Genomic DNA, 26,185 nt, shown 5'->3' on the forward strand with positions numbered 1-26,185 from the left:
CCAGCAAGCCTACACCTCTCAAAAGTTTCCACAATCTCCCCCAACAGCACCTCCCTGAGGACCAAGAGTTTAGTTACCCAAGTCTATAGGGGACGTTTCACATTCAAACCAACCCACTAAGCAAGTCACCACTCGCACGGGACAAGAAATGGCTCTCACGAAATACGCAGTATCGTTTGACATGTTAATGAAATATGTACGTCTATCCTTACATTAAAACTTCAGGTGGTGGGAAGGTACGGTCCTCAGCACCTAGTCACTGCTCTTTCCTGGAGATTTTTCTTTTCAGCAAGCTACATAATTTCTGTCTAAAATAAAATGCCCTGACCCGACAGCATGACAGAGGGCACTAATAATACGGATTCTTAAAGACAAGTTTTTAAATAATGCGCAATAGAAGTTTAAGTCAACTGTAGTACATTAGAAAATAAAATAAAATAAAATAAAATAAAACAAACCAGCTTCAGAGCTGGCTATATCCAGAAGCATCCAGTGTTAGCAGTACACATTAAGCTCTGCTTTGCCTGTCTGTATTTGCTTCATTCTCAAGAAGCCTCTCTCTTTGATCTGCCAGCACACAGGCCTGTAGCCAAGCCACTAATTGAAAAGGGTCATTCCCAAACACCCAGTAGCAATATTAGGATACATAGACGTCTGGAGCAATTCCTCTCAATCAGCAATGGTTTGGCAGCTGGAGTCATGGCTGTGGCTGCACAAGCAAGAAGACTTGAGTTCATATCTCAATACCACATAAAAAGCCGAGCATGGCCTTGCATGTGCTGATGACCCTGGTTCTGGGACAGGGACTGGGTCAGGAAAACAGGGAGATCACTGGAGCTCACAGGATTAAAAAACAAAAAAACAAAACAAAACAAAAACAAAAACAAAAAAAAAAAAAAACCAGCAAGCTTTTGAGTTTAGTGAGAGACCCTGCCTCAAGGGAATCAATTAGAGAGTGAAAGGGCTGGACACTGGGTGCCTTCTTCAGGCTTCCCTGGGGGAGAAGCCACCTCCACAGTTTTTCCTCAATGAGGTGGGACTGCTTTCTTCTTCGGTTGCCTTTGCTGTGACTTCCCCGTGTTCAGCCACGTCTGCACACCAGGGCTTTGTTTTCTCTTCCACCTCCTGTTTGAAGTCACTGGGCTGCAACTCGTGATGAATGACTATCCTGTGGCTTCTTGACTTCAATTTCGGGGGGTAGAAAAAAACAATACTAGTATTTATGGTTAATATACTTAAGGTATTGGAGGAAAGCACAACAAAGCAAAGAAAGCCAATAGGTTCTGACAATAAAAGAAATGAAACTATTTGGCCAGCTTGTTGGGTCTCGGCTGGGAGGTATTTGGCTCAAGCAGAAGTCACCATTGCCAGGCTAAGGCGGTCACACTGAAGCGTTTATAATAGCAGAGTTGGTTTTTCAATTCACAGAGCAGAGCAAACTCTGGAAATGTACACATTGGCCCTGACAATAACCACTTACGGCTTTCACTCTCACTGGGTATCTATGGAAGAAAGAAAGATTTGTCTGTAGGCATGCCCACAGATCATGCATCTTTTCTGCCCCCCTGTACCTATTTCCCTTTGCACTAACAATAAAATGGCAGATTGGGCAAGAGAACACAACAATTTATTCCCTTCGTTCTGGCAGCGTCTCCCGGATCTTATCAGATATGCTTTTTCATGGCATCCTAACAAAACCCTTGGCCACTCTGGACCACAAAATAAAGGCAAGAGGATACCAAGAAGGGAGCTGTCAGCAGAACTGTATGCAAGTCTCCAAAGAGTAGAAGTAGGGTACTGAGAGGAGCTCAGCTTGGCGCTGAGCTCTGCAGAGCTGACAGTGTGGGGAAATTCAATCCCACACAGGAAAGGCAACCAGTCTTTAGAATCCACACATGCTATTTGCAGCAGTGCTAACAACCAAAGATAAATGAGTGAGGAGGAGCCCCACTCCTCTGCCGCAAGGTTACGATAGGAGAGAGAAATATGAGTGAACAGCATCAAGGGCAGTTCCTGCAGAATACTCAGCAGGAGAAGGGAGCCGGTGTGGCAAGCAGGAAGAAAGTCTAGAACATTCCTCAGACTGGCACATATTCAGAATACCTAGGGATAGATTTTTATCAGTTTTGACTACTACTTGAGTTTCTGTGCTTTTCTTTTCCTTCAATAATGCCTTTTATGTCTTGAGAATTTCATACATGCGTATAAGGTGTTTTGGTCAATCCATCCCCCACACTCTCCCCTTGGAAATCCTGCTCTCTGACCTCACCATATTCATCCCCCCTCCCAACTTCTTTTTTACTCACTGGGCTTAATTAGTGTTATCCATAGAGCTATCCACATAGCATGGAAGCATAACAAGGCCTGCACCCCAGAAGAACACTGAGTCCCCTTCACCCAGAAGCCATCAACTTCCAATAGCTCCTCAGCCAAGGATACAGTAATGACTGGCCTGGCATGATATGTCCTTTGGTGCAATAGTGGCACAAATGTTATGGAGTAACCAACTACTTTCTGCTTGGATTCAAGGCCTGCTCCTCAGGAATGAACTCATATATGGTATTGTATAAGCTTGGGTAAAAAAACGATGGCTAGGGAGGTCATAATAGCTGAGAGAAATCCCACTACTATTAATTTATAAATGGACACAGTATTAAATTGCCTTCTAAATACTTTTGTTTATATTCATGGGTTACAGCATCCCTCAGCCCTCATCAAAGAACTTTCTTTGCAAAGGACATCAGTTAATGCAGAGGTTCACAACTGGTCAAAGAACAGAGAATAAGTACCTATGTAGCATTCATCCATAAATAGGACATCTGTATCGAACTTACTCCCACAAGGCTCACAAAAACAGTAAAAGAGAGGGTAGAAAGACTTTAAGAGTCAGAGGTCATGGAGGATTGTGGCCAAGGAGTGTCTTCTGGATGCAACAGGGCCATTGCACAGATGAATTGCCAGCCACTGTGGTTGTGTGCCCCATGAGACCTACACAGGACTAAGCCAGACAACATTCCAACGTGGATCAGGGAGGAGCTTTTACTTTTAAGGGTTTCCTTCTCAGAACATCCAATACTTTTGAGCCTGGCCCACACTTCTAGTAGCAAGCTTTGAGAATGCCTCTTGCCTAGCACTTTAAGAGCTGATTCCAGTTCCCTCAAGGGAACATGGTTAATCATGGCTTTTGGAAAGAACTGCTTAATTCCAAGCACATTAAGTAGAAAGAGATTAAAACTTACAACTTTATTCAAATAGTTCATGAGTGGAGATTAACTCAGAAATAAATTTTTAGGGAGGATAATAAAGTATAAATGTGATGCTCATATTATGCATTTCTTGCCAAAAATGCAACCTAAACAGTGGAAGGGAATGGGTTGCATCTTTCCTTGTGCTGCCATTTTCATTTGCAAGCTGACAAATCTTTGGTAGCAGGCTATAAACGCCATGAGTCCAGAGGCCATGTGTATTGAAGATATGGCTTCCCATATGGTATCAAAGTGTTGCTGAGCCATAAATATTCAAAACTGGTACAAATAATATTGTATTTTATAATAATAATTTTCTATCCTTAGAGTATAGTATTAGTATTTTCTATATAGCATATGTATTAGTATTTTGTATAGAGTATTAGACATTTATAGTATTATCACTTCAACTTCACAATAACATGGCTAGTGAGATACTACTGTTATCCTTGAACTACAACCAAGAAAACAACAGTGAATTTTTAGGTAGACAAGAGACAGTTACCAAACTATCCAAGTAGATGATAAGAGTTGCAGCATTGGCCTTAAATCTGGGCAATTATATTTAAGGCTGCGGTAACCTAGTGTTCAGGGAAACTCTTAAAGAGAATATAATTGTGGCATACATGTGTTAAAAGAATACGTGTGTCAAATTTTAAACATTGATGAGGGGAATCAGTTGAAGTTACAAATTCATCCAAAAGAGTTAGAGTGTCACACATTTATAGTCAGATAATGAGAAAAGAATCAGAGTGCCACACACGTACAGTCAGATAAAAAGAAAAGTGTCACACTCTTAGAATTGGATAAAGAGAAATGAATTAACAAATGATCTTAAACTCAAAATGTAAAACTGTTTAATATCCCCAGGGCAATAATCAATTGCATTTTATCAAACTCAATTTCCTCTTCAATAGACAGGAATTATTTGCATTCCTCTAAACTGCATTATAGCGCTCTGAAGTCACAAGGCACAATACCCACAAAGGCAGAGCTGGGCTTGACCCGATGAGGAAGTTGGTACAGCATGCACTTCCGTCTTCTACAGTCCCCCTCATGATGGGGCTCGTCTCCTGGTGTAGAAAAACCTGAATTTCTAAGACCATCCTTAGCACATGTCAGACGTTTGCTGAGGTCTCAGTAGATGTCAGTGCTTACATTGATGCTCAGCAGCTGCTGTCTACCCTAGCTTGGGTGCAAACAGACCCATGACCAACAACTGCACAAAATATCTTGAGGTCAAATATTCGTGGCAGGGAAGTTCTAGTTCAAGTCTCTCAGTGGCACACACTGTCCTCAGGACAAAACTTCATAGTTACCGTGCGCCTTGCAATGCTGGAGCGCAAACCCATTGGTAGAATGTCACGTAAGTCAAATTGGTGTTGTCCATGTGATAATCACTGGTTTTGGCAAGAGCTCTTCAGAGTTAAAGGGGCCATGATAGGACAGTGCAATGCCTTGGAAAGATGTCGTCTCTGGGGCTCACTGCAAAGGTCTGAGCGGCCTTCTAGAAAAGAACACACACATATTACACACACAAACACATCACACACACCACATACATACACATACATACATACAGAGAAAACACATAAAATAGTCACATGTTTCTAGGACACTGATATTCCTAGAGTGGAACAAAAAAAAAAAAAATTGGGACACACCCAACTTTCCCAGACATCACTTAGCTGTGTTTCCTATTAACTATCCCATCATTGTACACAGCCATTAGATTTTGCAATTAGTATTTTTAATGCCTAAGTAGCTGATAAATTACCCAGCTCAAGAACCCTTCATTTACAACCTACATTAACTACTTAACCACAAACAGATGTGGCAGAATTCAGCGGGTCAGTTCAGTACTGTCCTCACACAGGATTCTTGAGATTAGCATCATTGTAATGTTGGAGCTTCAGTCTTTCCGGTCAAAGCCTTAATATGTGCCGGGACTTACAAACTATTACATCACCAAAACACATGAACAAAATATGAATCTAAAGCACCATAAATGTTAAGCTTGTTACTCAGGCTTGGGTACCAGAACCATAGGCTAACAGAGTCCCCTATCACAGTTTCTATTTTGATGCATAAAATCCTCTCCAGCCGTGTCTCAAGGGATGCTTTGGAGTTGAACGTAGCAAATATCCGTGCTGTGAGCATGATTGTCTGCACTAGTGCACATGAGCATACATGGTAAAAGTCCTTCCTACTTTCCATGGATACGTTCTAAGAACCGTCATCCCAGGATGCTGCAAACCTTGGATAATACAACCCTGTGCGTGCTGCCTCTCCACACATATGTATACCTATGATGAAGCCTAATTTGTAAATTAGATAACTAAGTATTAACAATACAAAGATGGCTCTACTTCGATAATAAAAGAACTTTCTTATTTTATTACCGAAATGGGAAAAGATACAATATGCGATCGGTGCAATATGTGCCTGTGGGACCCCGAGGTTGAGTTCAGGGTTCCTCATCACTCTCCAGTCCTGATGATCTGCACACAGGGCCTTTACATGGTGAGCCATCTCCTCAGCCCAAAACTTCAACTTCTTCCATGCATCCTGACATCATGTCTCCCACTCTTCCTTGTGTTCCATCTTGCTCAATCTTTTCAATGACTCCCATGAGTCATATTCCTGCAGTGCCATGTAAGTTCATAGATTCCTCCCCCCACAGAGATGACAACTGGCATCAACTACTAAAGCCCAAAGTGCCACAAGTGTGTGTCTCTAGAATTGCCCTAGTGAGAGTTATCATTGCTGCGATGAAATATCACGGCCAAAGCACCTTGGGAAGGAAAAGGTGTATTTTGACTTATGCTTCCAAATCATTGTTGATCACTGGAGGAGGTCAGGGCAAGAACTCTAACAGGGTAGGAAGCTGGACCAGGAGCTAATGCAGAGGGTCATGGAGGAGTGCTACTTACTGTGTTTTTCATTACAGTTTGCTCAGCCTGCTTTTTTACAGAACTCAGGACTACTTCTTACTCATTAAGAAAATGGTCTACAGACAGCCTATGGCCCAATATCATGGAAGGATTTTTCTCAATTGGGAGTTCTGTCTCTCAGATGACTCTAGACTGCCAAGCTGACATAAAATTAGACAGCACAATTGACCCCTTGTCAGCTTGACACACTGCACTTTTTAAGATATAACTAACCTTTCCTTTTCTTGGTGTATCCCCATGATCTCAGACTAATAAATATCATAAATATCAAACATATTACAAACTTAAAAGTCCAGTCTTTACCAGTTCAAACACTTTAAAAGTTAAGTGTCTGTCAAAATCCAAAGTCTCTTTCAAAATCCCAAATTTCTTTTAAAAATGGAGTGTCTCAACTGTGGGCTCCTATAAAATTAAAAATAAGTGAAATGTTTTCCTACTTCAAGAGGGAAGAACCAAGGCATAGACACAATTGAAGCAAAGCAAAACCAAACTCCAAAAATGTAAATAACTCAGTGTCCAATACACGGTTCACTCACCACTCACAATCTTCTGGGTTCTCCAAGGAGCTTGGGTCCATCTCTGCAGGGGGCAGCATGCACAGCTTGTCTTCTGAGTTCAGGCGGGCTCCACCACACTGCTGCGGCTGTTCTTGGTGGTCATCCCATGGTACTGGCATCTCCAAAATGCTGAGGTCTTCTCCTGTAACCAGGCTGTGCTTTCACTGAGAGCCCCTCCTGGGCTCTCTTCACGGTGCGGAGCTTCAGCTTTCCTCTATGACCCTTTCGGTCCTGGGGCTTCCACCGCTACACGGCAGCACCTTCATCAATTGCTTCTCCTGATCTCCGCTGCTTTCCATGACCCCTCCATGCCTCCAAAACCAGCACCAAATGACCCTTACACATGACCAAGTTTGGCTGCCAGCACACAGAGCAAGTGTGAGCACCTCTGAACGCAGTGTGCATGAGCTGGATGCAGCGTATATGAGCTGACTCTGAGGAAATACTTCCCAGAAGATTTCAAGTCAATGATGCTGGCCTCTCCCTAATTGCAGATAAATCTTCAACCCCAGCTGACCAGCATTCACTGTCCCAGCAAAACAAAGTTGACTTTAGTGGTTCTGGTCTCTTATGAGCCACTGCTGATTCTTCAGCTCCAGCTGACCAGCCGCCACAGATTCATCACACAAGTGGCCTGGTAGAGTCTTTGCTTCCCTCTGAAATGTCACAAGCCAGGCCTCCATCACCTGTACTGCCCTCAACACTCTATCTTCAAAGTTCCTATAAAACAGCTCTTAGAGCCCTCAGCATTCAATGGTTTTTCTACCCAAAGTTCCACAGTCCTTCCACAATCCACCCATTAATAAAATAACCAGGTCCATCATCACAAAACTCCACTATCCTGGTACCAATTTCTGTCCTAGTTAGGGTTATCATTGTTAGGATGAAACACCATGATGAAAGCAACTTGGGGAAAAGAGGGTTTATTTGGCTCACACTTTCAAATCACTGTTCATCATTGAAGGAAGTAGAGACAGGAACTCAGTCAAGGCAGGAACATGGAGGCAGGAGTTGACACCGGTATCTTCCTCAGTCACTCTCCACCTTAAGTTCTGAGACAGCATCTCCCACTGATTCATCTATTCTAGCCAGCCACTGGGTCCCAGGGATGCTTCCATCTCTGCCCTCTCAGCACTGGGGCTACGGGCATGCACTGCTACTCTTGGCTTTTTCTTAATAGATGAGGGCTAGGTATTGAATCAGGTCTAAGAATCCTTGTGACCTGGTCTTGCATGTCTATACTGTTAAAGTGCCCTATCTACCGCTAATCTAGCTGTCTGCTGCCACCATACTGGTCTCTGAAAAAAGAAAACCAGACACAGAACAGCCCTGGAACTTGAAGAGGGCTTGAGGCTGGCTGTGCAGTGCTTGGAATATAAACTCTAAAGAGTGAAGAACGGCCGTTGACATTCTTAGCACCTGAGATTTCAGTTTGAACAATGCCCACCAAGTGTATCTGCAGCCCAGTGCTCTCTACAGAGAGAGCACAAAAGCTGTCATCGGCCAGGAGTGACCCTTACAGACGCTTATGGCAATACAAACTAAATCTTCCTGGTAGACCTCCATATAAGCAGAGCTGTTTTATCTGCCAAATGCCATACTCCAACCCTGGCCTTCTGCAAGATGCTCCCTGACTTTTCCTGTTTTTTGTTTTGTTTTGTTTCTACTTGGATCTATCTTTATGGACACGGTACAGTGATGTCACAGGAACCTATCCTGGGGTCCTTTGGTCGGGGACGGGATCCTAATGCAGTCTGCATGAAAATATTCCAGAAATGAGCCTGCTGAGCTCTAGGGAGCTCCCCGAGCCTATGCAGCTTAAAAAAAAAAAAAAAAAACAAAAAACTGGGGGTTCCAGAAGAGGGAAGACCACAAAAACCTCAAGTAAATGAACCAGAATGCCACAGGAAAGTGGAACAAAGACTACAATAGTGTTTGTGGCATATGAGTTTCTGAACCCAATCACCCTGCGGTCCAGCCACACTCCACCTAGAGCTGCCTCAGAACAAATGTCCCAGCTTGTTTCTGATAAATTTTCACCGCTCCAACCTGAAGGAAGTCCATCCGCACTGCTGGGAACCTCGAGCCTGTTGCTGGACATTGATGCACGCCCGCATCAGCGGAGCCTCACTGCTCTTCACAGAGAAACAGCCGCAACCATCTGCCACGGTGACACATTCCAGGCAGAACTTCAGAACTTAATAGTAACCCAAATCCTTCCTGTTAGATATATTCAGTGAGAAAGAGAATTAAAGCTAAATCTTGATGCCTTCAAAAACAGCAACCATCACACAACCTGCTGCTCAGCACAACACAGGCTGCATTCTGGCATTTATATTTTAATTTTAGAAAATGGAAAAAAAAAAGGGAGACAAAATAGATTACTCCGTGTGTGTGTGTGTGTGTGTGTGTGTGTGTGTGTGTGTAAGAAAAGGTGGTCAATTCCATGCAAACTAAAATTTCAGCTGTATAGATGAAGGCATCAAAGTCAGATATGAAAGAATTCTAAACATCTAAAGTCAACAGAGGTGAAGACCAGGTTTATTCACTCAGTTGGGATATTTTTGAATGATCTTGATGAGAGACAGATAAAATACTTCCTGAATACTAGTCAGCCTGAGCACAGATAAGAGAGACACACAACTGCCCAGCTTGGGTCAGAACTTGCAAAGCAAATTAAGTTCAGTGTATGAAAGGTCTCAGATGAGGGCTCAAGGGGCATGCTGAGATGGGTTGTTACGAGTAATGAGTTTGTTAGAAGAACTGCCTTTGCACTGACAGACACAAAGGCAGGACAGACAGATAGTGTCATGGGGCCTCTGAGGAAAGCTCAGATTCATGCACTATAAACAAACAGCATGGTGGAGACTTTGAAGAGGAACCTGGGACTCTTCTTCTAGGTCCCTGGAGAAGGGGATATTAAAACACAAGCCTATATCCAGGCTCTCTGGTTCCCCTGTGGGAGGCAGGGAAGGAGGTTGGAAACAAGATGTGTGGACACGGGAAGCATTTGAAGTGTCTAAGATGGAAAACTCCCTTCCCCTAGTGAGAAATGCAGCAGGAGGCCTGCTTGCTAGAGACTCAAGACAGGTCCTCTCGGTAGGGGGCTTGTCCGTGGCTGTGGCAGGAAAGAGGGGCTGCAGCTGTGGGCTGGGCAGCAATCTCGGCAGCCTGGAGTGGGAAATGGGAGTTGTTGGGAGGTCTCAGAGCACAGCCAGGTGGAGCTAATGTGATGGTCAGGCCCCGAATCCAGGCGGTCACTTCTATCTTCCCTGCCTGGTTTCCTGGTTTGATGATTCTGGTCTTCCACATCATTGACCCGTCATTGTCTGGACTTCAGTCTCATCATGTAAGATGATGGGCTAGCAGGTTGTTAGAACATGTCTGCAGCCTCAGCACACTCCTGCAGGGAGAGGGAAGTGGAGACAGGACAATCCTTTGAAGCTCACAGGCCAGAGCTAGTCTGGCATTCGCAGAGGTGAACAACAGGAGACAGAAGATGCCAGCTCTCAGCCTTGTCCTCTGACTTCCACCCATGCACCGTGGTGCATGCACACCCACACTTATCCACAAGCATACACACCCATACACAACATACACACAAGTACACAAAAGATTTCACAAGTTGGGGGAAAGAGGCTGCAGCAACTCTGATGTTTGTTCTTATCAAGGTCCCTACTTTTTGTTTGTTTGTTTGTTTGTTTGTTTGTTTTTCAACACAGGGTTTCTCTGTGTAGCCCTGGCTATCCTGGACTTGATTTTTAGACCAGGCTGGCCTTGAACTCACAGAAATCTGCCTTCCTCTGTCTTGCCAGAGTGCTGGGATTAAAGGCATGAGCCACAACACCCAGTTCAGGGTCCCTTCTTTAAAATGTTATTATTTTTGAGATTACATTCATATCATTTCTACCTTCCCTTTCCCCCTCCAAAACCTCCCATATTCCCCTCCTTATTCTCTTGCAAAATTATGCCTGGTTTATTATTAATTGTTATTGCATGCATATATGTATATATGTACATATATATTTCTAAATATAATCTACTGACTCCAAAGAATGTTAACTTGTCTGTACATTTTCAGGGCTGACCATATGGTATTGGAGAGCCAATTGTGCTCTGGGGAAGATGATTTCTCCCACTCTCAGCATTCCTTGGTTGTCTGTAGTTCTTTGTGTAAGGTGGAGGCCTCCTGGCCTTCCCCCACCGCCACCCCTGTTCACTTTAGCACGTCTATGACTGTTGTTCTTGTTCCTAACTACATTCTAAATATGTTTCCCTATACACACAGATGAATGTAGTCCTCGTCCCTCAGCAGGGAACCTTCTCTTTGTGATAGACAAGAACCACTACAGAAAATCACATTCAACCAAAATGCTGAATGCGGAGCCCAGTCCCAACAGGTCCACCTACAGCACAACTCCCTGTACCAGGCCCCTTTTTAATGTGGAAGATGCTAGCTGTGTTTTTGTGGTGCTAATGGGATTTAATTAAACTAATGATGTCTGAGTTCCACTATGGAAGACCAGGCCACTAACCTCCTCCTGGCACTATAAATAGCTCTAAAATATGAGATACATTTACAGTTACCCTAGTAAAAAGAGTTAATTAACAGCATCCCAAAACCGCCTTTGAGGCCTAATATGTCAGCCGTGGGTGTCATTTTCATTAATGTGTTCTAATATTCAGACTTCGGAAGATCGAAGGAAGGCTGCCAATGGGCAGAGAATAGATTATTTTCTGGCTGACCGATGTCCATATGATTAAGTACCCAGACAGCAGTAGCAAACAAACCCTGCGGCTTTCTATAGACAAATGAAAGTGTAATTCATCTGAGCGTCATCACGGTCCAGATGTCAGATGCCCAAGAATGTTGGATTTACAGTGAGATGTGCCAAGCAGGAGAGATGCTACAGCATGCTGATAAACAAGCTAAGATAATGCCATTTGCATGGTATTTGTATACTGGCAGCACATAGCTCATCCCAGAAACCAGCCAGGATAAATCTATCATAAGCCTGGATGGAACTGCCATGGATACACTGAGCGCTGATCTCAGAATTGGTTGGAGATGGTTAGCGGATGGTTCTCCAGGCTCAGTGCACAGTCCTGCTTCCATTCCCCAGCACTGATATTTAAATCTGTAGCCAGCGGTGCAGCCTCATCCTGATGGCAGGGTTTCTTGGGCTTTGAGTCCCAGTTGCATATTTAATCATAAGAATTGCTCACAGGAAAGCAGACAGAAAAAAAGTGAAACACATTCAGTATGTCCAAGAGGGACAAACATAAATGCGGCCCCTAGGGGTTGGAGTGATGGCTCAGTGGTTCAGGCCACTCACAACTGCCTGTACCTCCAGCTCCAGAGATCCGATGCTCTCTTTTGGCACACACACACAGGCATCCACATAGTGCCACAGAGACACACATGCATACATGTGAATAAAAATAAAAGAAACCTTCTTGTTGAATGCAGCACCTCTTTGGAAACGAAAATGAGCTGAAAACTTGGAACCAATTAAGGACAAAGAGAGAGAGGAAGAAAGGAAGGAAGGGAGGGAAGGAGGAAGGGAGAGGGGGAAATGGGAAAAGCAAAGCTATGTACCCTTCCGTGCTAATTGCTCCTCCTAGTTCTCTGCACCAAGGCTCTGCCCTGATGAAATTAAATCCGGGTAAGAGGCACTTAAGTAGAAGGCCAGCCGCTTCCTCCATCTTCTCCCAATAGGCAAATTTACTAAAGTTTATAACCATCTAGAAAATGAATTGGGTATTTTTAATGGTATTAAAAAAAAAGAATTCCCTTAAATTGCAGGGATCTTGTCTCTCAGCTCTCTGACCTAGTCCTTCAAAATGCCTGAGGCCTAGAGTAGACCTGAGCTGGCATAATAGCAATAATAATAATAATAATAATGTAAACATGAAGTATTCTTCTAAACCCAAACTAAATTAGGAGCATTTCCTTTTTCTGAGCTTATGTTTTTTCATTTATTCAGACGACAATTAATGATTCATTTGCCAAATACTACAGGGATAGGAATTAATAACCTGGACCAAATCCACCACCTGGATGAAGCGAATGTTTTAGAAAGAGGTAGACTTCCTGCTTGGTACCTAACTGAAGGATCCTACGTCAGCCTGTCTTGGAGATCCCTGTACATCTGTGTCTGCTGCTGTGCTGTGCACAGTAGCTAAGCTACAGAATCTGCCGAGACGCCCCCTCCTCCTACCCTGGTGCCTGCTGGACTTGTGGATAAAGGCTCTTGCCATGGAGGAAATGGCATGGATTCCTCTCTATGCCTCTCTCATTTTCACTCTGCTTCTTGGGAAATTTTGCATGAAGGCAGGAAAAATGAGCTTCTCTGTCTACAAAATGGGAAATGGTGATGATGTCCTTTTAGTGGAGGACAGCATATGTAACAAAAGATACGTGGAAGTCACCATGATGAGCTGTCCAAAGTCATCTATTGATTACACCCCCTTTAATTATCTGCAAAGAAGCTTCGTGAGGTGGCACATGCCTGTAATCCCAGCACTCGGGGAGACAGAGGCAGGTGGATCTCTGTGAGTTCAACCCCAGCCTGGTCTACAAAGCATTTAGGATCAGAGTAGAATTAGATAAATGGAAAAAGAGGAGCAGAGAGCTAGCTCAGTGGGTAAAGGTGCTTGCCACCAAGCCTGAAGACCTGAGTCCAGTCTCGGGGACCCAGACAGTGGAAGGAAGGACTGGCTCCTGCAACTTGGTTTCTGAGCTGCACACACCCATTATGGCAGGCGTGTGGGTGTGTGCAAGCAGGCACACACACACACAAGTAATATAAATGCAATGTAAAAAAATAAAAAAAATTCCCTGTTCTTTTCAGAAAACGATAAGCAGAAAAGAAAAAGAAACAAGAATAGAAGTAAATAAAAATTGAGAGGAAAACAGTAGAAAGAGAAAGAGTGTTCTTGGCACAATCTTGACCTTTCTGGGTTAGTATAGTTCATGCTAACCCAAACCCAGCCTGGTTTCCTATCACTGAAAACAAGCAAAGGGAACACCCCTGCACCTCTGTTTAAAGCGGTTGGGTGTAGCGCTGGCCCAGCACCTGGCTGTTTGTTTGCCTGAACTCAACAAAATGAAATGAGATAAAGGGAATGAAGTGGGGCAGAAACACACATGTCACAGCGCATCCTGAGGGCAATTTTTCCTTGGTAGCAAGCAGCAAATTTCATGATCCCATTCAGGAGATGGAAGTGATTTCCACCTTGAAAATATGCATTTGCTGCCGAAGATCACATTATAGCCAATCAAATCACATTCTTGACTTGATAATTAACAAAACTAAGCTTGGGAGCTCCATATGCACCCCAGCTGCCCATACGCATACATGGCAGGCAGAGTTCCCTTACACCTCATCAAATACCTCCGAACGAAAGTCATTGAAAAGCCAATAAACAGGGTTAGGACACACTGCTCAAGGAAGCTAAGTGACTTTCGTGTATCTTTAAGGGGTTATTAATCTCCCAATTCATTTAGAATATTTTACCCTTCAAGGTAAATTAGATCAATAAGGAAACTGACTCGAAAGGACTAGACTGCCTTTTTTTTTATGTTGTTTTCACATCCAGTTCATATGCTAAGAATTCCAGGCAAAGATATGACTGTATCAATCGCTAAGTTGTGAGAGGGACCTTATTTTCACTGTGTCTATTTCCCCCTAGAAAGTTGGCCACCAAGACCAGGAGACAGTATGAACAGATATGGGCTTTTCTTCACACTCTCAATCTCAAGAAGATTTAACTGTTGTCAAAGGGAAGCAACTTGCCTGGTCTCTTTCACCTTGGTGGCATTTCAGAGCTTTCTGCTAATAGAGAGGTCAGAGGTCAGAGGACACCTCTGTGGGCTCAGCTTCCTCCTTCATCTTTATGTGGGTTCCCAGGATCGAACTCAGGTTTCCCATCCACTGAGGAACTGCATGAGGCCCAACACCAAACCTCTTAACTTGAACATACATTTAAAGAAAATCACAAGGCATTCTTCTGAAGAGATTTCTGACCCTCTTTCCTCCAAGACTTCTGTAGAGATAAATAAAAGAAGAACACACATACAGAGAGAGAGAGAGAGAGACTGAGAGATTATTTGGCCATGATTTTTTGGACAAGGAAAATAGTAACTCTAGCTAGTGTTTCAGAGGAACATGTGAAGCTAGCAAAATGCTCCCAAAATAAGCTCGATTGTGTAGTTTTAAGTTACATAAAATTTGGAAGTTACTAAACCTTTGTGGTCTTCTGATACACTTGCTGGTACAAAAGAGAATTGGAAAGACTGTGTGTTTCTTAGGGCTGAGCAACAGACTAAAGCCTCAATGACTGCAGAGTGGTTGAAATACTGCGGGTCCAGAGCCCGGTTACAGCTTCTTTGGGGCTGTCTTCGGCCCCCTAAACAGCTATTTCTTGACTATCTCTGTGTCAGACCTAACACCCTGCTAAGCAGATAAAAACCTTGGAATGCACTAATGTAACACCCTATTCTCTGCCAGTTAAGAAGCTGGGAAATCATCAGACAGCATCCATGATCCATAGCAGAGGTTTTTCCACTTTGTAGTAAAGGCCACTTAATATTTCCACCACACAAATACATTCCACCAAATGTATTTGGAAAACCTCTTGATTTAAGATTTTTCTTTGTTCTGTTACTATAAAACCTTCATGAAGCTGCTTCCACGTTGGAACACGGTATTTGGAAAGAACAAAAACGCATGATCATATTTGCTTCAGAATAAACAACCTCTTATTCTCTTGGAGGGGAGAGCTGAGTCTTTTCAAGGATAATGGAATCTGTGAGATAAAGACCATCATGGGACTTAATTAGCAGAAACTAAAAAGAAAGTTAAACAACAAGAGACAGGATCACCGCGATGAATGCAGCTATGTATGCAGCAACTATTTCCTGTGCTCCTTGCTGGCCAGACTGAAGAAAGGGGATCCTGTAAGTACAGAATCCAATATGGAGATTGACTTTGTAAAAAGTGAGGTGATGCGCAGCTCCCCAAGATAAGAATACTCAGAGTTGCCTTAGATAAACCTTCACCATTCAGAGGCTGGAGTAACCCACTCTTTCCCTTTCTCCCACTTCCTTTCCAATTAGAGGCAGAGGAGAGCTGGCTCCCATGGGGCCTTGTTTCACCTCGCAGAAGACAAATAATCCCTTAATCGTCTTGTTTCCCACACAAACACAGTGACTGACACAGCATACTGCAATTAAAAATGAAGGGGACGTTTATTTAAGACAAATCATACTTTAATTGGCATCTTCAGTGAGGACGTGTTAAAGACAGTGATACTGTGTGACAGCAGACTGTGCTCCTTCGGCAAAGCCTTGTGGTTTCTTGTTTGTTGATACAACTGAGCCCATGCAGAGGCTTTTATTTGACAATAACTGTCAGTATTTCACCTCTGAGAAGTGTGCATTGTAGTAGCCGTGAGCAGCTCCGCCAGGTTCCTTTCTGCAGTGTTCAGGTGCCATTTCTCTGTGACTGCCCATGCTTCTCCACATGGGGGCCCTCACAGGGGTCAGTGGGGCCTTTCCAGGACACCCGTCCTACCCGCCTTTCGCCACACGGCTTCTATGTACAGGACGCAGCCCTCCTGAGAAGGTGCCAGAAGGAGGGTACAAGTCCAGCTGCTTGAGTGCTTACGGGGCATCTGAGAAAGTCCCACATCTTTGCCGGATCACATTCGGGAAGCACAGTGCTACCCCAAAAAGCATGTGTAATGTGAATGATACAAGCACATTTGTATGTGTGTGTGTACGCTCTGTGTATGCACAAGTGTTTGTATTTGTGCTGGGCGTGCACACAGAGGCCAGAGGTCAACATCCGGTGTCACGCTCTGCCTCATTATCTGAGGCACAGTCTCTCATTGAACCTGCATAGGCTTGTCAGTTCAGCCAGGCTCTCTGTCCCTAGAGCTCTGGAGACCTACCTGTATTCACCCCCACCCCCACCACCCCAGTGCTGGAGTTACAGTTCTGCATGCCCAGGTTTGTACATATGTAAAAAAAATTTAAAAAAAAAAAAACATGTACAAACAAATGCATGAGTGCACATACATATACAAATGAGCACACACTGGTAAACAAACACACACAAATGCATGCACATAAACACTCACCTATTCACATACCCAAATACATTCACACACACCAAGATATGTTCATGCATACATGCTTATCCACATACATGCATGAATACAGCGTGTGCATGCACATACACACTGAGGCAGCATCTCCATGAGCTGCTTCCCTGTCCTACCAGGACGCTAGGAGGAAGGGACATCACACACCCAGCAAGCTGTGGAGGCCCCTGCTGCCTGTGGTGCTCTTACCAGCAAATGCCTTCTGGAGCTGAACCCCGAGTCCTGTGGCTCCCACCAGCATCCAGAGAGCGACGACAGAGCAGAGTTACGAAGAAGAATGGAGATTTCTGTCCTTTCACAGTTCTTGTCAGAAAAGAGAGAGCTTTGTAGGGGGGGCAAAAAAAGAGGGAAACATAGTTGATTATCTGTGTCTGAAATATTCCCCCAGTGAAGGGTCCAAGGGAGACACTGTTGGATTGCTCTTCTGGGTTAACAGTTTATTAGAAGAATGTTGTAGAGAAGACAACCCGGTGACAACATGGAGGGTTTGGGGCTCTGAGGAGGAGGCTTTTAGATTTAAAGCCGGGGGCTAATCAAGCCACGTTTCTCCATAGCCACACATCCCTGGCAAGCACCCACAGAGAGCTTGGCTGTGACTCAGTGTCCGGCTTCCATGAACTGGACTCTGGGAAAGAAATGTTTGCACTCCAGGCCCAGGTCCATGAAGCTCCTCACAGCTCTCGGCAGCAGCGAGGGATCCCAGCGAGGATGCAGCCAGGCTGTCTCTCTGACTCCCAGACTGTAGGAGGAGAGGTGAAAATTCAGGGGAAGCTGTGTCAGGAGCACGTCTAGTTGGGGTGTATCCACTTTATGGGTGGGAGAGCTGTGTCGCCTTAAGTGGCGTTTTGATTCAGGGACTCTGGTAGGTTCTCAGGTATCTTGCAGGCTCTTCTTGTAGCATCAGGGATCCCAGAATCAGTGAGGAGGCTAGAGGTGCAGGAGGGTGCACGTGAGCAGCCCTGGCCGAGAATGCAAACATTTCTTTCCCAGAGTCCCGTTCAAGAAAGCCTGACACTGAATCACAGATGGGCCCCCTGTGGGTGCTTGCCAGGAGGTGTACAGCAGCTGAGAAATGTGGTTTGATTAGCCCCAGCTTAAATCTAAGAGTGTCCCAACCCGATGCTCTGGAGCTGCCTGAGGGCTACTTCCTCACAGGTGAATCTCTTGGTGCACCAAACTCAAGGGCCCTGTCTCCTACTTGGAAACACTCCAGTCGTGATTAGGGTGCCTCCACTTGTTACCTATCATTCTTCCAGCCAGGCTCTAAAATTTAGCTTGAGTGACATTAGGAGCCGAGATTACAGGGCTGAAAAGAAGCAGGTGGGGGTGGGGAGAACGATGCGTAAGCAAAATAATGAATGGACAACTGTGACCCTAAAGCTCTCAGTGTGCTGTCTCTTTATCAGGCCTCTTCTTTTCTTTCTTTTCTTTTCTGTTCTTTTCTTTCTTTTTCTCTTTCTCTCTCTCTCTCTCTCTCTCTCTCTCTCTCTCTCTCTCTCTGTCTCTCTTCTTTTTCAGATTTATGTCCCTCAAGGTCCTGAAATCCTAAGCACAAAGTGATTTAATGAGCATCCTCCCCCAGCAAGGCTGCCCTTCCTGCCCTAAATTCCATGGATCATCACGGGAAATCCACTCAGTGAGGGCCCGTGTTTCTCCTCACAAACTTTTGTAAAATAACAGAAACAACTCTCACCTTTGACACCAGACCTTAGTCTCCAAAGTACTCAAGGACTCCTCTATGGGGTACTATAAAACCCTGGCCTGTCCCAAACACTAACGAAGGAGTCACAGACCTTTTTAGTCCCGGCTTTTGTGCCCATCAACAGAATAAGCGAGTATCACTGGGTAGCCTCTGGGGACTTTGCCTTTCAGCTCAAAGCCCACTCCAAAGCGTGGCCCAACATTCAGTACATCTCTGCTGACTGGTTAATTGGTCTTCACTGTAAACTTGCCTGGGTTTAGAATCACCCAGAGTGGGAATCTCTTTGAAAGTGATTCCAAGTTTTACTGAGGCAGGAAGACACGCCCTACACATTGGCTGGGGTCCTGGCTGAATAAAAATGCAAGGCAGAGCTGAGCACCCAGTGTTCACCCCTCTCTGCTTCCTGCTACAGATGCAGCGTGACTCAGCCCCTCACCTTGCCCTTCAAGATGAACTGTACCCCCAAAACTGAACCAAAGTAAACCTCTCCTTTCTTAAATTGTAAGTAAACTTCCTTGCTTGCTTGCTTGCTTGCTTGCTTGCTTGCTTTTAACATATGTGGAGTTGTTGTTTTGGTCTGGTTTAGTTTTCTGTTGCTGTCTTGTTTGTTTGAGCCAGGGTCTCACTATATAGCCTTGGCTTGCCTGGAACTGGCCCTGTAGACCAGGCTGGTCTCAAACTCACAGAGGTGTCAGGTTTTTCTAGTGCTAGGATTAGAGGCCTGTGCCTCCTTGCTGGAATTTAAATAGCTTTGTCACTGCAGTGAGAAAGGTGACTAACTACAGCGTTAGCAAAGATACCCAACACACAATGGTTGCCAGCCACAAGAACTGTACCACTGATGTTACAGAGCGGTGAGGGAGAGGGGCCACTCCGCTCAGTACTTAACCGGGAACTTGGCAGGATGTCCCTGTTTGCCCCAAGCTCGCCATCTTGTCCTGTCCTGCAGCTGGCCATCTCTCCCCTTGCAACAATGTCAAAAACTGACTCAACCTTGACCTTATGATTGGCAGTGTCCCCTGGCTTGCAAATACACAACACCAGCACTGCAATGACCTGGTACAAAGCCGTGGACTGACAGGTCAGAATTATCACCAAGCAGCAGGACCTCCCAGCCCCCGCTTGGCTTGGCCCTGATGTCAATACCAAGCCACAGGATCACTTCCTGGAAAGGAAGACCAGACTACTACTCTCATTAGGCTGAAGGTATCCACACTCAGATGTGTTCAAAGCTCACCAGGCTCCTAGCTGGAGAGACCTCTCAGTCAGTAAAGGGCTGGCTACACAAGTGAGGGGACATGGACTCCACCCCCAGGACCCATGCTTTTTTTAAAGCCAGGCACAGTGGAGCACATCAGCAAGCCCAATGATAGGGGATCTAAACAAGAAAATTCCTAGAATTTCTTGGCCAGCCAGCCTAGCCTACTTGGCAAGCTGTAGGCCAGCAAGAGACCCTGACACAAAAAAAACAAGTTGAAGTTCACAATTCACACCACACACACCTGATGCACAGTATCACATCTGGCTCAAGCAGGTATGAGGAACGAGCTTCCCACCAAACAACCCATCAGAACCCTCACTCTGTCGTTAAGCCATCGTAAGCAGAAGTATAAGGAGTTCCTGTTTGAACTAAGAAGTAAAGGGCTGCCTTTGAAAGGCCGGGCCTCCACTTCACAAGAAACCGGAGTGGAGCTGCCTGCAGACTATCTGGAGTTCAAACCAGTTGACAGACTGCGATCGCCTGTCATCAACAGCAGCAGCATTTTCCTCGCCATCCTCCCCTGCATGAAGTGATTCACGCACTCTGTAATTAAGAAATGCACTAATTACAGCGTAGCTCTGAGATGAAAGTTGCTGTGTTCCGCTAAGGGAATGTCAACTCCCCTGAAAGTGGGAACACGTTAAGCGGATCGATTCAGACAGGCAGCCCTCGGCTTCTCCCGAAAGCCTGACCTCAAGGTGCAAAGACAGAGCTCAGCTCTCAGGTAGAAGCCTTGGATGGTTTCCGAGTATGAAAATGCAGAGAGATCTCAGAATGTGGACGATCTATTTGGAAAACAAGCCCTTGAGAAGGTAGCCATATGGATGGAGGTGTTTAAAGGAAATGTCCACAGCACTTGAGATTATATACACTCAGGTGAGAACACAGGCCGGTGGGGGGCAGAGTTGTGGACAGGTGGGATGGGTGTATGTATGTGTATTAGTAGGAGTGGGGGTGGCCTTCTGGGGACTGAGCCCTATGGAGTTCGTACATGCTAGGCAAGCCCTCCTTTTCCAATTCTCAATAAATTGCTCAGGCTAGCCTTGAACTCAATGTATGTAGTCTAGGCTAGCCTGCAATGGGTAAACCTAGGGAGAGTGAACCTGACATCATCCTTTTTAAAAACTCTTGGCTTCATAATTAGGGATATGGTAACTTTTGTTTTCAGATGGGGTCAAGTTGCCAGTTAACACTAACCATCATCAAAACTTCATCTGTCCCCCACAGCAACCTTGTTAGCATTTCACTCTCACTTCTTTTCCTAATGTAGTCCCTTCTGCTTGCGCCTCCTGAACCTAACCAACAGGCTTGCTTCCCTAGACTGCCGTAATAAGGCTTATTTTATGGAGTATTTTAGAGAAAGCCTCCATAGCGCTCAGCCTAATTGGGTCTCATGGCCTTCAGCACTTCCCAGACTATGTCTTTTTATTTTTACTGGAATTATTTTTGTTGAGTTTTTAAGAAAGATGTTCTGTTGGCAAATGGCTGTTTGCTGACTGTAATTACCAAATTTTCTCACTGACTGCCCCTCTGGGCAAATCTGTTCACAGCTATAACGATTGCTGAGAAGGAGGGTTTACCATTTCTGCTCAGGAATTAGTAAAGTTAACTACACAAAGTCTGCCATTTTAAAAGAAGGGGAGAAATTTTCTTCAATAGGACTTAAACAATATGATTAATGAAATCATTAGGAAGGGGGAATATTTCTAACAACTGCTTGAGAGATGTGTTGTTTGTTCCTCAATGCCCACAAAGGAAGCTGAGAAAAGAAAAAAGGAAAGACAGCAGCTGAGACAGAAAGGGCTGGGAGCCAAGCTTAGCACTGCCATTCTAAAGGGCAGCCTCGAGCCCAGAACTCTGAGCTCTGTTTCTCAGGAGCTGCATTTCAGACCCTGCAGAACTGGAACACTGACATCTGCCTAGTATTCTTAGAGTGTCTTGGCTTCCGAGGGAAATTGGCAATGTTCCTAGTTCCTCCGTGATTAAACAGAGGAGCCAAGAACCTTCGTTGGGTTCCTTATTGGTATACTGTGTGTGTGTGAGAGAGAGAGAGAGAATATATATGTATATCCCTTTCCTCTAATGATTTAGTTTTCAACTACAGCAGGATTTTTTAAATTTTTGTTTCATACTTAAATACAAAAGGAATGACATTGGGGAGAGGGGAAATGGTGACCTGTCATTTGAAATTACAGGTGTTATCACACCCAAAAGCTTTTCAGAATATCCTTTAAGAATCCCTCTCCCACACTCACACAGCTGATCAAGGTTCTGTAAGTGCGGGTGCATTCCAGATTGTGTGGTGAAGGTGGACAGGACGGAGACTCCATGAGCAGCTTCTGTTGCAAGAATTTATCCCTCAGGTATACTCACACACATGCCCAAAGGACGCCCAACTCACGCCCTTTGAAAGACATCCACAGAGCACCGAGAAGAATGTCCATGGCCACCAACAGACTCGGAGAAAAGCTCAGGTCATTCAAGCAATGGAATGGAAAGTAGATTGAGATCAACAGGAAGTTGTTCCAGAGAAGATGTCCAAAGTACATTATGAAATAAAGTCACTCCACTATGGACTCCCAACCCCGCTCTTTCTCTGGGACAGGGTTTGGTTTGGTTTGGTTTGGTTTGGTTTGGTTTGGTTTGGTTTGGTTTGGTTTGGTTTAACAAACAACAAAGAAACAGAAGTGAAATGCTTCTGCAGCTTGGGTCTCTCAATACAGATTAGCAACCCTTCTGAGACACAAAGATGGCTAGTGACCAGTGAGCAGTGGTCATCCTATCTGCCAACCAATTAAAGGGTAATAATTACTGGTCATGAAAAGAAGCATGAATAGCACACATCAGTGAGGAATAAATCAGGAAGACAGTGAACAGACCTCAGAGCGGGTGAGCAGAGTGACAGCGAAACAGTTATTATGGAACCTGGGCCAAGGCCCAGGAAGACACTGAAAGACTCAAGTAAGACTTTCTGAGATGAAAGCTGGAAGAATACTAGATTTTCAAAAAGACAAAATGACCTGAGTTCAATCTTAACCATAAGCTGTCTCTCTTCTACCTTTGAAAAAAGTATTTTATTTTACTTACTTTGCTTACACATGTGTGTGGGAATGGGCACAGGGAGAAACAATATGCAGGCGTCAGTTCGTTCTTTCTTCGACTTGGATCCAGGGAAGTGAACTCGAGTCATCTGCCTGACCTCATGCCACAATGGTGGGATTGAGCCTCCAAGGAACAGCTGGGTAACTAACCATATAAGGGACATGGAAGGACTTGAGCACCTAACATGACTAACTCAGCCCACTTTGTCTGCATGATGGACCCATGGGAGACACAGGAAGATCTCAGCAGCATCACAAACAAATTCAGGACTATCTGGAAGCAGGACCTGGAAGCTCATCACTCAAAAACCAAACAGAGCCAGGCTGGGAATGAGGTTCGATTAGCAGAGTGCTTGCCTAGCATACAGGAACCCCCAACATCACATAAACTAGGCATGGTGGTGCACACCTGTAATCCCAGCTCTCAGGAGGCAGAGGCCCAGAAGATGAGGTTATTCACAACTGCAGAGCAAGCACAAGGCCAGCCTGAGACTTTGGACCCTATCTCAATAGAATAAAAAAAAAAAAAAAAAAAAAGTAAAACAATCTAAGTTGAATTGGAAAGAGCTTTCTTATACAAAATAATACAGGGAAATGAGATTTCTGAAATATAATATATATATTATATGATATATATACATTAAATATAAGAGATTTCACAAAGACCCTCAAGTAAGATGGCTTTGGAAGGAGGGAATCAGAAATAAATGGACTCTCTATGGACTCTCTGACAGTCCTGAGTACTCAGAGCAACCACTGAGGTCAACAAAAGCTCTTACTAATTTCTCTTGGGGATCCAGGGAAATTTGGGGGAGTTTTATATTTTTTTATCCACACTTACTGTTGACAGTTTTTAACCACAAGCCTTATTATGCTTTACTCATAAAAGGAAAGGTCACCTTGGTCCGTTGTGGTGTCCTGGGATTCCCTCCCACAGCCCTGTCACTTTCAGCCTCATCTTTGTAACCCTGAGCCTTGACCCTTCCAACAGCAGCTTCTGCTCATGATTCTCCTGCCTCCTAAACATCTGGCCATTAACCCCACACGGCCGCCCCTTAATTCCCATAGGGCAGATGTTGGCAATTAGTGCTTCTCAGGTTCAGACCTCCAAAAGGCCTCCTGCTGGGACCTTTCTGTAAATAGCTTCAACTAGCTATCAAAACTGATAAGGACTTTCTGACTATCAACCAACCACGAGAGACAAACACAGCAATCTCTCCAGACACATGATGGCCATAGATCATAGACAACTATGAGAGAGTTTAATTTATAATCTAGGCACGGGAATGTTAGCACACAAGCAACCCTCTCTTAGTCACTCTTAAGAGGCCAGAAGACATAATCATTAGAAATCAGGCTACCTCCCTGTAGACCTGCCCCCCTTTCTCTGGGACAACAAACAACAAAAAACATCCACCACCACAAAATAGCTTCTCAAGTTTTATCTTATTTTTAATCATGTGTGCTTGTGCATAAGTGTATGTGCACATAAATGCAGGTGACCTCAGGTGCCAGGTGTGTCAGACCTCCGGGAACTAGAGTTACAAGAGGTTGTGAGCCACCTGACATGGGGTGTGGCTGGTTTTATGTCAACTTGACTCAAGCTTAAGTCAGAGGAAGCCCCAGTTAAGAAAATGCCTCTATAAGATCCAGCTCTAAGGCATTTTCTTAATTAGTGACTGATGGGGAAGGCTCCAGCCCATGGTGGGTGGAGCCATCCCTGTGCTGGTAGTCCTGGGTTCTATAATAAAGCAGGCTAAGTGAGTCCTGGGGAATAAGCCAATATGCAGCACCCTCCATGGCCCCTGCATCAGCTCCTGCCTCCAGATTCCTGTCCTGCCCTGTCCTCTTCTGACTTCCTTCCATGACAGATTATAATGTAAACCAAATAAACTTTTCCTCCCCCAACTTTTTTTCTGGTCATGGTCTTTCCTCACAGCAGTAGAAGCCCTGACTAAGACACATGCATGCTGGGAAACCAAACTCGGGCCCTGTGTAAGATCAGCACACTCATAACCACTGAGTGTCTCTCCAGCCCTGGGCTGTGGCTTTTATAGCTCCTCATCTATGATACCTGGGTTCCTTGTCATATTGAACCAAATCATGTGGTATAAAGCTTCCTGAGTCCCCATAAAAACTTGTAAAAGTCGAGTATCCCCTTTGTTCCAGTGATTACTGAAGGTTTCTAGGGAGGATTTCTCAGACGAAGTTCTTCTGCCTCTCCTCTTGTCCCCCTCCACACACACATAAAAACATACACCCTCTCTCTTTCTCTCTTTCTCTCTCTCTCTCTCTTTCTGTAGCTATCTCTTTTCCTGTCTTGCTTATTCTCACTCTTAGTGAAGCTTCTTTCCAGGTTTTAAGAAAAGTCTCTATTTAAGGCCCCGTTGTGCTATTTTTAATACGTTGTGATTAATTTCTAACACTGTCTCAGTCCCAAATCCCAATCATGCCCTTGAGGTCCTTTCTCCTAAGAAAGCTCTTAAAAATAATAATAATACTTTTATTCTTGAGTATCATACATGCATGCAACAAACTTGATCATATTTTTCCCTTATCCTCCCCCTTCCAGCTCCTTCCTCACCCCACCCAACATTAAGTCTTTTTTTAGGGTCCATCATGTCTAATTTATGTTGCCAAAATACTAAGGGGGCCATCCCCAGGAATGTGGTTGACTCACCAGGAGTCACATCCTTAAAGGAACCGAGTCTCCCTCTCCCCGAAGCTGTCTACTCTCTGTAGCTCCTCAGTCAGGGCGGGGCTCATGAACCCCACATGCTGGAATGCTTACTGGCTTGGTCTGGCATAGGTCTGTTCAGGCATCAACAGCTGCTGTGAGTTCATGGGGACAGAAGTCCTGTCATGGCCAGAAGATGCTGTTTGGATCTATAAACCTCATTCTTAAAGGTTAATTAAATGTGAGCGACAATTCCCAGAAAGAAGCTGCATCTTCAAGGACTGATTGGACCTAGGGCTGTGGGGAGGTTGGAATGGTGCAGGTCTAGAGGCTAATTATTTTCTTTGGGGTTAGCTTCAGCCCCCTGAAAAGCCATCTTTTGTCCACCCCTGTGGAAGAACTAACATCCTAATAGATAAAAAGCTTTGGGAATCCATTAACTTAGCAGACCACTCGCTCCCATCAACCAAAAGTGAAGTCATCAGATAGCATCTGTAGACTACAGAAGAGATTCCCCC

The sequence above is a fragment of the Meriones unguiculatus genome, chromosome 4 (genome assembly GCF_030254825.1).
Source record: "Meriones unguiculatus strain TT.TT164.6M chromosome 4, Bangor_MerUng_6.1, whole genome shotgun sequence".
NCBI classification, from domain to species: Eukaryota; Metazoa; Chordata; class Mammalia; order Rodentia; family Muridae; genus Meriones; species Meriones unguiculatus.